Here is a 15,451-nt window from a genome sequence, read left to right as displayed (position 1 = left end):
ACGCACTAACTCGCTCTGTAGACAATTCTTCTTCAGACCCCTTAGTATCTACAGATTGAGGCACCCAAAAAATCACAAGTCATTGTTGAAAATGTTGGCCTAAAAATATGGACCGCTTCCATTGACTACAGTGGGCTTTCAATCGAGCCCATACAGAACAAAAATCACAGTACGACAATAACTGTTTTAATAATACTCAAGCTTAAGTAGAAGTGAATTGTAAATGAAAAATAAATATTTATGTATAACAGTCCAAGAAGTACTGACCTAATCTTTCTTTTGCATCTTGATATGTGCAGCTAGGCAATGGATTACCAATATTTATATAAGATGCCCTTTAAAATTAGTACATAGCTTGAATTTAGAAAGGTCAAAGGAACAATCTTCATTCTATTCTCAGATAGTTAGTAAAACCTGACCTTCCCTAGTGTGTTATATGTTCTCTACTCTTACAAGATTTAATAAAGGCTGCTCCGTCCATGCAGCTTTCCCACACTTCTCAACAGAAAGTTCTATAACCTGAAGACGTTGGAGGTATTTAAACATAAATTTATGAGACAGGAGTAGACAAACAAAAGATTTAGAGCTAGCAGAGAATTCATTTCAAAACAATGGCTTTTTTATTTATTTCTGTTTTTACAGTGAATCCAAAATCAGAAAACATGTGAGCATCAGTGTACAAATAACTCTCTATTTTGGGGTCCTGAGAAGTTTCAGCAATTGCTTGTAGTGTAATGAATGTTTGTAATTCATTAGATTCTGTTTAAACATGCAAAGCACGCCATGACATCAATGATGTTCTCTTTATCTCAACAAATAGGCTATTACACTTAATATACTTCCAGTTAAGCCAGCGTGGTTAAAATAAGTATTTCTTGTATATATTCTAATTTTAAATTGTGTATTCATATTTTAATAAGATTTAAATTAATTGTCACATCCCAGACAAGACCACGCTCTGAAAATTATCCCAATAAGCTTCAGAATCTTTACAGTATACTATCTATATATATCTTCCCCACAAACGTATCTTTGTTTATATAATTTTGCAAATGATAAAATCTAAATAAACTCAAAATTGTCATGGACAGACCCTTCATAGATTTTCAGTTTGTAGCTGTCAATCTTCTTACAGCTGCTACATAACAAAACAACAGTTCTTTTCTTCATGCAGACAAGCAAATTCAATAAACATTGGTAAAGGTTCTTTTACAAAAGAAAGAAAACCTGGTTTTCTAACAATCTATTAAACCTTTTCTTATTTACTTCTGAACTTCTACATGATTTTTAAATCATTCATGCAAGTTGTACATATTTTAATGCCGCATTTAATCAAATATGAATTTTGCAAAACATGAATCTGCTGATTGCTAGACACACATTTTGTTGACAAAAAGTATGATCAAGACTATTAATGAATAAATTCATTAAAAAAGATAGAGGTACTGACTTACTATTCACATTGCATTATAATTTGGAGTCTGGGGTACAGAGAATGCAAGTAGTATGCAAGGATCTAAAAGGGCCATTAAGGGTAGTCAAATTTATATTTCACTTTATCTCAATCAAAATCTGCTTGAAATGGTCCATGTTATTCTAAGAGAACAACAACAAATGTACAATAGAAAGATCAATGCTGTGTGCAAGAATATACATTCAGTGCTCTAAACTGAGGAGGACAATGCAGATACGATAGAAAGATGGAGACAAACTGAACAGTAGTTAGAAATACTGTTAAAGGTTGAACTAGGGACAGAAAGCTATGATGACAGGCAAACAAAACATTTAATCAATAAAAATCAATGTGAAAAGGATAATAAAACTAAAAAATGAAAACAGATTGCTACTAAGAAGAGAAATAAATGGGTACATTGATGTGTAATTTATTTGAAGAAAGAGGAAATTCAGAAGTGACTTATAAAATGAAATATAAATATTTTACAGGAGCTAGATGTCTGTTTTATCTATCGTCACTTTCCATAATCATAACACCAGTTCTATGTCATGGATTTTCCCTTTGAAATCAAGCTCTGAGTTAGAGGTTTTCATATAACTAACGTGTTTCTCCTGGGGGCTAGAAACTCAGCTTCAGCAGACTGGAGCACTTAGCAAGTCCGTCAAGTACTGTCAAACCAAAATACATTCAAGGCATTAGATATGTTAGAGTCCATTGGGATTTACACCCAGCATCACTTGATGCACATGAACAATTTAGTGTTGAGAGTTGTACCAGTTGTTACCAATTTTTTATCACTAGCATCTTGTTTAGATAAATCAAACCCCCTCTGTGGGGGAAGTAAACAAAGTGACCAGGAGTTGGAATTATAAACAGGAAGGGGAAACTGTATGTGTGAATACACTTACACATTATTTGAAAGGCATATATATATATATGTGATATATGTGCATCAATATTGTATTGATCTATTCTGCTCTGGGTGCACATGCATTAGTGTTAGGAGTAGTTCATGTGGACACCGTGGGGAGAGTACACCTTTAATAGCATGTCTATGATATATGGTAACATCTGAGAAGTGGATAACATCATTAAAAAAATTAGAATTTCTCAGCCCATCAAGTAGAAACTGCTGAGCACTCCAGCTGAGAGAATAATTGGAAAGTGGAAACATCCTGAACGAATTAAACCACGAGAGAAACCAAAGAAGGTAATATAGGTGCAAACACATACACAATGCATAGAAAGAAAAGCACACAGACTGTATTGTACATATTTGTGCTGAGACTTTATACACTAAATCTCGTATAGCAATATTTTAAAATTTAAAAAATTCATTATTAAACTGCCTCCCCCTAAAATGCTTTCACTGGCTATACAGAGAGGCTTTCACTCATCTGCAAGCGTGTGCTTCCTTTGTACGGTGGGAACAGGCTCTAAGTTTTACGCTCAGAGCCAGTAGCTGTCTGAATAAAGCAGACAACTATGATCATAATCCCTTATCTATCCTGAGATTGTTGTGAGGAAGTCAGTTTTACCCCCAGACCAATCCTTCTCAGCAAAATACAGAACCCTGCCATCTCCTCACGCTTAGAGACCATCAGCAGCGGTCCTGTCTCTCGGCCACTGGCACGGATGGAAATAACACTGCAAAACAATGAGCCAAGAGAAAAGAGACCCACCCAGAGAAATGCAACGAAACCGACCAAACCCAGAGAAAGAAAGGAACCCCCCCCCCCACCAAAACAAAAGCCACGCACTCCTTCTCTCTCACACACAGAGGACTTTTTCCACGCACCGATTTCCCCCCCCACACACACTTTTTTTTTTTTTTTGCAAATGAAGCAAATCTTTCTACTCACTGACATTACGATCCAGAACCTATGTAACCCCAGAAGGACTGCGTGTGTGTGTGTGTCTCACCTCCAGACATTCTGCATATAGCTACTCTTTGAAAATAAAGATTAAAAAAAACAACAGGCGACAAAAATAAGACACGGGCCAACTCACTCGCTTTCCTTCCCTCTCCCCCAAATCCTGAGGGGCAGCAGCTCCGCGTGCGAGCGATGCTCACCTCCACCCACCCACCCACCCAGGGGATGCCGCGTCTGGGCTGCAGCTCGCAGCGCCCCGCTGGGAAGCGCTCCTGTTTCCCCCGCCTAGGTCAGGGCGCCCGGGGAGCCCAAGAGCGCTGCAGCCGAGCGGGCAGCGCTGTCCCCGGCATGGCAGTCTGCTAGCGAGGCGGATGACTTACTTGGGGCTGCGGCTCGCTCAGGAAACCACCTGCTCCGGGCTCCGCAGGGCTCTGACAGCGATTATAGGGAGGCGGTGCAGGCTCAGCTCCCGGCACGGCAAACTCCCGGGCCGGCTCCCTCCCAGCCCCGGGTGACTCCACCTCAAACCCCACGCCCACCCCCCGCCTCCCGCCACTCCCCGCGCCTAACGCCCCTCCAGCGACCATTGCCTCAGAGCCCCACGCCCGCCTAGTAGCGACCTCCCTGCCGTTGAGCGGCCCCCGCACCTCACATGGGTTCCGGCCGCAGCCTTCGCTCTGGAGTGAACCCCAGAGCCTCCTACCACCCCTCCTCTCCTTCTTCCACCCGACGCCATGCTCAGTGTCCCCTTCTCCCAGGGTCACCCCATCCTCCAGCCTGTGCCTCCTCCTACCCCGCGCCCCACCACAGAGCCTTTACTTCCTCCACCCCAGCGCCTCTGCCTGCTTCCATCCTCCTCTCTTCACTGGGTGGCTCAGTATGGCCTTCTCCCCCTCATCCCAGTATTTCCTGAAGACCTTACAGCTCAGTCCCACACCAGCTTCTCCATCAGCCATGCATCACTTTTACACCCTCCCCCTTATCCCCAAAGCAGCCCCCATCTCAGACACCCACACTCACACCCCTGTCTTGCAGCTTCTCATACCAAATGTCTCCTCCACCCATGTAGATCCCACCCCTGTGTTTTGCCTCCTACACACAGACCCCCCAATACACCTGAGTTGCAGTCTCCCAGGTAGTGCCTCCACAACCACCCCCCAGTTCTATTTCAACCTATTCACTCTTCAGGGTGTTCCACAATGGCAGGCTGTGCCCAGTTTCACCTCTTCCTTAGCTCTTGCTTTTTCTGTACATCAGGGGCCTCCTCTCAGTGCTTGTCCTTCCTTCACCCACTCTCTTCCTTGTCCTTCTACCTCTCCTTCCTGTCTGCCACTCTTTCTTGGTTTTGGCCTCTCCATTTACTCTGCCTGTCCCCTTCCAGTTGTTTATTTTCTGTGCCCTTCCCCCCCCCCCCCCGTTCCCGAGTTTCTTCCCCTTCCTTGTCTTTCTTAGTCCCCTGTATCTCTACTGCCCTCCCATAAATGCAATCCAATTCAGGGGGCTTTTTTTTTTTTTAATTCTTCTGAGGGTTGGGGACATCCATAATGAAGGTGCATTAACTGCCTGCATTGCCTACATCTCAGGGAATTCAACAGCCTGGCTGACTGAACCAGCTCCCCACCCCCATCCTCTGCTGACACACAAATGCTCTTCAGTAATCAATAAAGCACTGAGTTGGTTTAGCTGTGAGGAAAGAGATCAGACAGAGATTTTCTCTTCAAAATGCACTGTTTTACTTTTCTCACTTTACTTCCTAGCCAAGTTTCCTGTTTAAATTTAAACACAAAGTGCTTCTCTTGGTTTACCCTAAACAGTAAAGAATACTAGATTGGGGCCAAATAATTGATTCCAGTTTGTGTGGATGTTTTCTTTTCTATCTATGCAATAGAGGTCAGGGTTTGAGCAAACTAGTGAATGTCATATAGTTGCACATTGAAAATGTATTTTCTCAGGGTTTTTATATGCATATAAGTCATTGAGGCTTCACAAACATAGGCTGAGTTCTGAATTTTTGGCCAGAAAGAAGAGGACAGGTTTTGCACCATTACCAGTTTTGTAGTAATGTTTTGTGTGTAGGCAGTTTTGCACGTAGGCAGTTTTGCACAGTAAATAACTCAAGTTATATTTCAGAGATAGGGTAACTGGCTAAAGCAACATAAAGGTGAGCTTGTTCTTGGACCCTTTTAATTCTTAATAAAAATTATTAAAATATAGTTACGTGGCTGCAGTTACTGTGTAATTAACGTCTGGTCTGAATTTCTTTGTTTTAATGTTATTTCAGAATTTTTTTTAGAAAGATATTTATATGTATGGTATGTATTTGAGTTCAGATCAATTGCTTTTGTGAATAAATGGAGACAGAAGTATATTACTAGATAAATTATTTTGTATAGCAGCATTTATAATTTCTTTAAACAAATTACAGAATGGTTCTTAAGGATAGGTACAATAGAAATTTAGAGGTGGTAGGGACCTTGAGAAGACATCAAGACCAGCCTTCCAATCTGAGGAAGGACTAAGTATACCTAGACCATCTGTGACAGGTGTTTGTCCAGCCTGTTCTTAAAAACCTCTAATGATGGGGAATCCGCAACCTCCGTTGGAAGCCTATTCCAGTGCTTAAATACTTTATAGTTAGGGAAAAATTTCTAATATCTAACCTACATCTCTCTTGCTGCAGGTTAAATCCATTATTTCTTGTCCTACCTCCAGCAGATATGGAGAATAATTGATCGCCATTCTTTTATAAAAGCCCTTAACATCTGAAGACCATTATGGGGTCCAACTTTAGTCTTCTTTTCTCAAAACTAAACATGCCCAGTTATTTTTTATCATTATAAAGATGGGAGTGGTTATGCCAAGGAGAAGTAATACTAATGTTGTAATGTCAAAATCATTCTGTGTTAAGCCATTGAGCATGTCCAGTATAAACTAAATGTTTTCCAGAAGCATAAGCAACGTCAGTCTGAGCTGGTTGCTGGTTCACTTAGTAAAAGTCTTTCTTTCTAATCAACTTGTCTCCTGCATGCTCATTATATTGTATCTGGAGTTAGTGTTATGATAGAGCTCTATGTCTTATATCTATATATAGATAAGCACCAGAGGATGGCACTCTAAAATACGTAATATAGTTCCTGAATTTTATCATATTGTCTAGCTCTTAGATAGTACTTTTCATCAGTAGATCTCAAAGCGATTTGCAATGGCATGTATCATTTATCCCTGTTTTACAGATGGAGAAACTGAAGCACAGAGAGGCTAAGTAACTTGCTTAAAGTCACTGAGCAGGCAGGGCCAGGAATACAACCTGAGTTCATGTCCAGTGCTCTGTCCTCTAGGCCACAACAATAAAAATTTGTTGTGTACTGCAAATGGTTTCTAATGTGCAGCTCTTTATATCGAATCTTAAATCATCTCAAACAAATAATGAACCAGTTACTTCCTTCAAATGTACTGGGTTTGCAAAGGAAGTTAGTAGGAAAATTGCACCTGCTTAAACAATAGTTTGACATTTTTCTATATCTCACTGATGCAGCAGAGACAGACTTTTTTCACATTGTGTTTGGCAATGTTACATGTACTTGTGATTTTGACATGGGAGAAGAAAGAAAACAATGACTATTAGTCAGGGATTATAGATATATTTGTTAGGTACTGTAACCCCATAAAAATGGTACTTATGAGACATTTGTTTTATCCGTGCACTATGAGCCAGTTGATGAATATGTGACTAAAATAAAGACTAAAGCTGGAACATGATTTAGGGAATTATGTGACTCCATTTTAAAAACAAACAAAAAACCCCATTCCTTTGTGGAATACAGAATAACCAAGAGGGGCACAGACCACTGTGGAGAAGTGATTTAACTTCAGCCTGAGACATAGCCATTTGCAGAATCTGTGTCCTAAATGTCTCAGTTCAGAGTGAACATCATCTCATCGGGAAACCAGCGTAATCTACAGTTCTGAAATTTGCTGCAGAATTCACCCATCATTGCAGAATCATGTTTCAGAATCTCAACATTCTTTTTTTTTTAAAATCAAGTTTCTAGTTCCTATGATTGCAAAGATAACCTTTAACATGTGAAGAAATTGTAAAATGATGTAAAATGATGTAAAAAGCTTTAAAAATTCCTTGCAAAGATATCTGTAGGCTTAATAGGCCTGATTTTTTACTGACCTTCATCTTGTTTTTTCGATTTGCCCCCTGTGCAAAGTAGATGTAAAATGCTACTATTCTGCTTTGGTAGTGTGTACATACACATGGGGTAAATGATTACACAAGCTGCAAGGATCAGGTCCAATGACTGCAGATTGGTAAATACAGCTAAACATCAGTAGCAAAACTGTATCCTTTAACATGGATAATGGCATAAAATGAAATGTCATTCCAAGAATATATATGACTTCAGATAAGAGAGGACAGAGGTGCAAAGCAAAACTTGCTTCATATTCAAGACAGAAAATAGCAGTAAAAGGGCAAGAAACTATTATCTTATTTTAAAATTCAGTATCACTTGATAACTTTCCACATAGTAAATGCTGATGTAGCACTTGTTTTAAGATTAAAAAACTGCCTAGACATGAAGTTAGTTAAAAAAAGATGTTTGCTGCAAAACCACTAGATAGCACAAAAAACAGATATAATGTGACATTTTTCAGATGTTTTCCAAAGCTTAGGATGTCTGAAAAAGAGAACACTACAATAAGTTAGGCAAATCAGTAACTCTAGTGAAGCAGACACCAAGAAAAATTCAATTTTCCTTAACAGATAAAGTAAAAAATGAATTTGATAATATGGAAACCTAGGATATATTTAAAAGGTAGAACAGCTTACAGAATACTTTACTCTAGGGTTATAATTGAAAAGCCAAATAAAGTATAGATATGCATTGATCCATGTGATTTAAATAAAGCCATAAAACATTAACATTCTCTTATGAAAACCATTAAAGAAGCGGGAGCTATGATCTCAGAAGCAAAGATATTCTCAATATTAGATGCAGGAGCTGTATTTTGACAAGTAAAGTTAGATGAATCAAGCTCTAAATTAGTGACTCAATAAATGTACCATTTAGGTGTTAAAACTTTAAATTAATGCTTTTAGTTATTATACTCTCAATATATTCCTAAAGAATAATATTACCCTGAGTTTCAGAGATTGGGACATAAGGTTCAGAAATCATAATAAATGATTTAGGCCACAATTCTACAAGTTACTTTAATCAGTGCCCTGGGCCTGGACAGAGTGCCATTAGAGTCAAGGTTTATATGTTTAACAAAGATGAGGACACAGAGAAAGGGACAGTAAATACACAGAGAACCTAGACTATTTAGAGGAATAATTTTGTACTAAATTCTGAAATGGGCAGAAAGCTACTGAAGATTTCTGAGGATGGAAATGATATATTTATATTTACATGTATGAAGAAGAAGATGAGCAACTACAGTGTTGCTAACTCTTATGACTTTATCACAAGTCTCATATTTGGTGTTAAAGCCCTAGCTCCTATAGTCATGTGATTACGGAGGATCTCAACTGTCATTTAGCCCATATTTGAAAAGAGTTTGACAACATGAACACTCCATGCTCAAAAACCAAAAAACAAATTAAAATCTCATGATTAAGCCAATCTTATGATTCTGGATGCATGATTCACAATTTTTGAATGAACTGGGATTCACAATGCTGCAACTATATATTTGACAAAACAAAACAAAAATCAGAGTGTAGCCTTAGAGAGAATGTAGAGTAATTGGAGAAAAGAGATGGAAGCAAGAGTAAGATCTCTAAAGATGCTTTAGAAATGTTTTGCAGGAATTGGTAGGCAGTCTTACACACATGGGAGAAGTGGCAGGCAAAATAAAATGTAAGCCCTTCAAATATATAAAAGTTTAATTAGGTCATTTAAAAATCATTCACATTTTTCATTGGGATGACTCAGTTACACCAAAAATGTTTGTGTCACAGATTCACAGGGTCTGTTCTATGCCCCAGCCGTTAACCAGTGTCTTGTGAGTATCCCTCTAGTGTGCTGGACTCTAGGAATCCTCACTGTTTCACAGAGGCAGACCCATGGCCTCCACAACTCCAAAACTGGGACTTCAGGTTCCAGCAATCCCTGTCTCTTGCAGTGGCTCACTGCAGTGAGTTCAGCCAAGCTAGACTTTCCCGTCCTCCTCACTTCAGGACTCAATGCTCTGATTAAGTATCTGCTACGACACCAGGCAGCCTTTTCATAACAGAGGTGCCACTAGTACTCCTTTTCTTTTTGCGAATACAGACTAACACGGCTGCTACTCTGAAACCAGTAAAAAAAGTATTACTCACCAGGAGCACAGCATCTGAAAGTCTTTGGGTTAGCATGAGAGATGCAGACTTAGGACAGAGTTAATGTTGGTGGGAGACAGGCATCCCCACTCTGTGTCATTTGTCTTCCAGTCCCAAGAGAGCTGCCACCTCTCTGTGAGCCCTACCCTTTTTTAAAACAGGCACCTGTAAACCAGAAACTCTGGAGAGCTTTCATTTCAAAAACACTGTTGCATGGTGTTTCTGAAACAAAGTATGCTCCCTAGGACCTGGCAGCCTGAAATTGACAAGATTTTTATCATTTTTACAGCTCCTCACCACTGACTAGCCCTTTCACCATTGCTATTCAGTGGTTGGCAGCCATGAAACTGACAAGAATCATGTCAAGTTCAGGCAGCAGCTGATGGGTCTTCCAGCATCTAAAGCTCTGGGGCATGTGGGCTGCCCCACGGCTTCCAGACTCCCAGGCCAGCTGGCTCACTGTGCTGCCTGACTTTCAAGGTATCTACCTCACCAGGCTACAGGTACCTGGCAGCCCAGGGAGCTAGTCTGCCTGGGAGTCTGGAAGCCCTGGGATCCTTAGTTGGGGGAAGAGGGGGAACTGCCTTGGTACTATGGACCTTAGAAGCCTAGAGTCCACAGCAGCCCACCAGAGGAGCTGACAGGAAACTGGGCAGAATCTTACCTGGGAGGAAGGTTTCTGTTGGAACCCTGCCCAGAAGTTCATTGAACTGGATGGGTTTCCAAAAAAACCTTTTGGGTTTGACAAATCAGCATTTCCCATTAAAAAATTCCCTTCCAGCTCTAATTGATACTTGTCCAACCTCCATTTACTAAAAGCAACAAAATGAGATCCACATTCTTCTTCTTCTTCTTATCAGGTGAAGCACCCGCCAAGCCAATTTGCAACAGCCTCAACAGTGAAGTGCAGAGCCTTCAGACCACCATCAAATCTGGCCAGAGGGTAGTTGTGTGACTTTGTCGGTCTTTGGCCACAACCACATGTGGAATCCTCTTGTTGGCCCTAGTTGTGAAGGCAAATTGATCCTGGCCTGTTTGAATTAGTTCAGAAGGGCCCATGAGTGCCATAGCAAATCAAAGCTGAGTACTTGCATATTTGGGCCAGTTATAAGAGACTGGTTTATGAGAGACACAGTAGATTATATAGATGTTCATAATATGATCCTCCCTCTTCTTTCTTATATGCTTTGATCAGCAGTGAGTAGTTAGTAACACTGACAAACTTATCATCATTGGGCATCTGAGTTTTCACCTCTTAGATGAATGGCACTGTTCATTCCTTTCTGAGTTACTATTTCAGGCTCTCTGCAAACTCAGGCTAACATCACTACATCAGTTACACTTGCTTCACATTTTCAGAATTTTCTTCACAACCACAATAGTGAGAAACACTTAAAAAATGAAAGTTAGAATCTGGAGCACAGGATAGCACTGTAGGAGCAGTACAGTGTGTCTTATTAACATGTACCACCCCAATTTGAACCCTTTTTCCTTTTGAGTACAGTGTTTAGACTTGTAAAGTTGTTTCTTTTCTAAGAGCTATAACAGCAATATGCCTCATTTCAAGTATAGGATATATCTTTCAAACTGACAGAATCATTCAAAACTTAAGTTTGAGTACTGTATGTGCTTCAACTACTTTTAATATGTGCATCACGAGGATGTGCACTTTCAAAAAGGAGGCAAAGTCAATCAAGGTGGCGCATTCTGATTTCAAACAAAAAATGTGTGTATAATAAGTAAGAATAAAGATGGAAAATAAAGTTTTTGGGAAAAAAAGCATGCAGCCCCACGGATAGCAGTAACCTACTTGCAGGGATTTGAATGTGTGCTAGTTCTCTATGTTCTCTGTTAGAAAAATGTGTGTAAACAATAGCAACAGGCACATTTCATAATAATTATATGTTAATCATTAAGCTAATGATTATTTGCTTCCTCTGAACTGGTGAAGAGCATTTTTTCTGTTCTCTTAAGTGTTAGTTAATAAAATATTAATAAAATAACTCATAAATGGTTAAACATATTGAACGGTGGAACTTTAGGTTTCCTTTTTACATTTTCTAATACATGGAGTAGAAAGATTGATTTAAAGTAAAACCTACGACACACTCATTATGTCCCTTTTGCTCTTAAGAATGGGATCCACAATAGCAAATGCAATTATGCCAAGAGTTATATTGCTTAGCCTGCTTTATATTCCCACTTCACACCTTTAACCCCACTAAGTGGACAGTAAGGTTTTCACTTTGGTTACATGAATTATTATGTAATAATAATACTCCATCACTTGTGGACATTTGTATTGGCTTATATGTAAGGCTATGTTTTCAAACTCTGAAACAATGTTATGACTTTATTATTTTCTCATCCTTCTTTCCCATTGAAATGTAAAGTGATTAACAGCAGAATTCAAATCATTTACAGATTTTCAAGATGTGAAATTTTGTTAGAGTCAAATTCTGCACCTCTCTGTCCATGTAAAGTATAAATAGGCATACTTTAATTTTACCTAGAATAACCCAATGTCAAACTCAAAAAACTTGCCAAACCATCGCAGAAATTCAACTCATCCCAAACACCAATTGAGGCTAAGGCTTGAGTGAATAAATAGATCTCGTAACATGTCCTTAAGGTCAGGAACTCAGGGTCTGTCAGACCAGTTATGGAAGCAAATCTCAGAGTCAAATGACCTCCACTCTCAACTCCCTATCTCCATCCCTAGAGGTACTAATATAGGGACAGTGTGCAAGAATACCCCAGATAAGCTCAGCTTCTGGAGTAGAGCAAGAAGATAAGGCAGTGTCTAACAATCAGGACTCAAACCCTATAGGACTTTACAGGTTCAAAGCAAAAAATTGAATACACTCGGATACTAAATGGAAGTAACTGGCATCCATAGAATACTGAATTTCGATGAGAAACCACAAGCAACACGTTGCAAAACCTTTTGCATATACACAGTAATCACTGTAGGGTTCATTAACACATTAATGGATGACAGTAAGTGATTTATCCTATTAGGTTATTTTTATTCTTGATATGTTAAAAGTAGTAGGTTTTAACTAATTTTACTTACTATATAGAAGTTATGTGTAGCCCATTTAAGGACATAGTTTTGCAGTAGTTCCATTGGGCAAAATCAACCATCCTTCTTTCTTTGGGTATATCTACATTGCAACTGGAAGCAAGCTTCCCAGCCTGGGTAAACAGACACACAAAGTTTGTTTGAGCTAGTGTGCTAAAAATCACAGCGTAGCACAGATGGCTGCTTGGGCTACCTACCCCAGCACATACCCAGGGGATCCAGGTGGATTTCTCATCAGGTGGCTAGCCTGAACTACCACCCATTCTACCTCTGACTATTCTGCTATTTTTAGCATGCTAGCTTAAACAGAGGAGGCATGTTGTGTCTATCTGCCCAAGCTGGGAAGCACGCTTCCAGCTGCAGTACAGATGTACCCTTTGTCTATTGTATACTCTTTAAAGGATAACTCCAGAAGCTATATAATGATTTTCTAGCACCTCATTTACTGTATCTCCCTCTACCATATCCATACTGGATATCTATGTTCAGTTTTCTGTTCTTGTTTAAATAGCTCAACTCCAGGCAGGGCCAAGGCCTTCTTGATTATCTGCAGGCTCCAGCCTCTCCTTTGAAGAGGTAGTAGTACACTCTTTCACAGTGACCAATCACAGAGCTTGAATACTGAATCAAGAATATTTAAAGGAATAGTTACAGTAGCAGCAAACAATTCATGATCATTCAATAGGCTGAAATTTGTTCACCAAAATATTTGGCGAACAAATGCTTATAGCAATCAAATAAATGGATCTCACAATCTGTTCAACCAATTAGCAAATAGAAAAAAGGCCTAAATTTGCTGAACAAGTTGTTCACTTCAAATACTTTCCCCAGCTGTCCACAGGATTAACAATGGCCTACTTAGTTTTTCCTAACGGTGCACAGAAATGCTGTATAGATAAAGCTGTTGAACTCAAAGCTAAAACTTTGCAATTGATAAATGAGTATCACTACAGACCATGGATTAGTTAGTTACTTGCTTTTGAATTCATTGTACTAGCAATCAACTGTCCACAGGATTGTGTTCGTGTGTGTGTGGAGGGTGATACTTTTGGACTAAACAAAAAACAAAAGACATAAAAATGAAGTTTAACAAATTAATATCCAGTTGCTATAATGAGTTGCCATTGGTAAGGATAATAGCAATCAACCCAGCATGAGCATGGTACAGTAGTTCTAGGCTGCAAACAGGCTGAGACCTGCAAATCAAGATTTAATGTGGAGAGTCTTTTGCTTTTCCCAAGAGAACTGTAGCTGCATTTCAGATCTTAAGGTCTTGCCCTCAGTTATTTTGCCTGAGAAATTATCCTTGGATCATTGATTCTACTAATACATGTGTAGTACATAATATCTGCTGTAGGATATAAGAACTGACTTATCAGTTACAAGTAGGCACCTGTCATGCAAATAGTAGTAAAACAGAAATTCCTTAATGAGCAGCTCGTATTTGTGTTAAGCAGCAGAAATTGATCTTTTTCCTCAAAGATAGACTATTAGTATTTCCTTTCTGAGAGAGAATTTAGAGATACCCCTTTCTTTTTGAAGAGCAGCAGAGGTAAAAGAATGATCTTAATCAGTTGTTCAGTTTTCAAAATATGGGTAAGAAATAATGCCCATAAAAGTTAGGTTTCTCCTTAACATCTTTTGAAATCTAGTGTAAGTTGTTAAAGCACACTCTGAAACTTAAAAAGTGCAAATCCTACCACTTGTTCAGCTTTGACTAGGACTCCGCTGTAGCAGAATGAATTAAGAATGATTGCATCATTTACATTCTAAGTTTAGTTTTCAAGTATAGTTGATTTTGCTTAAATGAGAATCCTGTCGCTATTTTGTAATTAGGACTAATAATTCTCTGCAGTTCATAATTGGTCCAAAACAGGTGTTTACTTTTCTCTCTCCTCCCTCCCACGCAAATTATATACATTTTCAGCCTGTGCTTAAAGTATGAGATTCTAAAGAATTCTGCTAAGCATAAAACACAAATGAGGATACAGTATTTATAACAATTTTATGTTATAAAGCCTAAAACTCGCTCAACGTGCTGACATGGTCCATTTAGGTCCATTCAAGGTCCATTTAGGCCTGATTTTTAGATATATCCATAATTCCAAGTGAAGTCAGTGAAAAATGGAGGTGCTTGGCACATGTGAAAATCTTCTAACATGGTTTGATAACATTTGGTGAACCTCAGTAAAGACAATGCAGTAAATTCAAATAACCAGCAGAGCTAAAGTAGGGGAATTGTATTGCTTTTCTGTGTAGATTGTGCCCACTGTAGGTAGATAGATTCTGACTATACTGTTGAGACCCATAGCTGAGAACATACCCGGTTTTATCCCTAAAGATGAGGTTCCCTTTTACATTGCCTAATTGCCAGGAATCACAAAATACTTTAAGTTAAAAGTTTCTGTCTGATTTGTCTTACCTCCATTATTATAGATTTGTGTCTGTGCTTTGAAAGTGGTAGCACCTGGCAATCATTTATCATATCTGATTGTTCTTCAATGATTTGAGCTCAGACAACTTACCTTATCATCCGTGCAGCCAATTTTTATGTAAAGTACTCGTATTGACTATAAGAGATCTGATGGCAGTTTTAAAACCTTTCTGCATTAATAGCCTTTCCGCTGCATTTAAGCATCCTGTCTCTTAGATGCTGTGACAAATGTGGCACTGCTATTATATGTCCTAACTACCCACTTTGAATG

The 15,451-nt window shown here is 39.1% G+C and overlaps 1 protein-coding gene across 2 annotated transcripts in view; it reads right to left on the bottom strand.

The window, feature by feature from the left end:
* Window positions 1-3,799, bottom strand: part of SEMA6D (semaphorin 6D) — a 276,200-nt gene extending 272,401 nt beyond the window's left edge. Inside the window, exon 1 of one of the 2 annotated variants that reach the window (XM_084641684.1) lies at window positions 3,711-3,799. The gene's annotated coding sequence lies outside the window, so the exon portion shown is untranslated. The remainder of the gene's footprint in view (window positions 1-3,710) is intronic. The other variant, XM_084641683.1, reaches the window with a different exon arrangement.
* Window positions 3,800-15,451: the final 11,652 nt, after the last annotated feature.

Source organism: Lepidochelys olivacea (genome assembly GCF_965140295.1).
Source record: "Lepidochelys olivacea isolate rLepOli2 genome assembly, chromosome: 10".
Taxonomy (NCBI): domain Eukaryota; kingdom Metazoa; phylum Chordata; order Testudines; family Cheloniidae; genus Lepidochelys; species Lepidochelys olivacea.
Note: the sequence above shows the minus strand (reverse complement) of the source record. Positions and strands in the feature narration are given on the sequence as shown.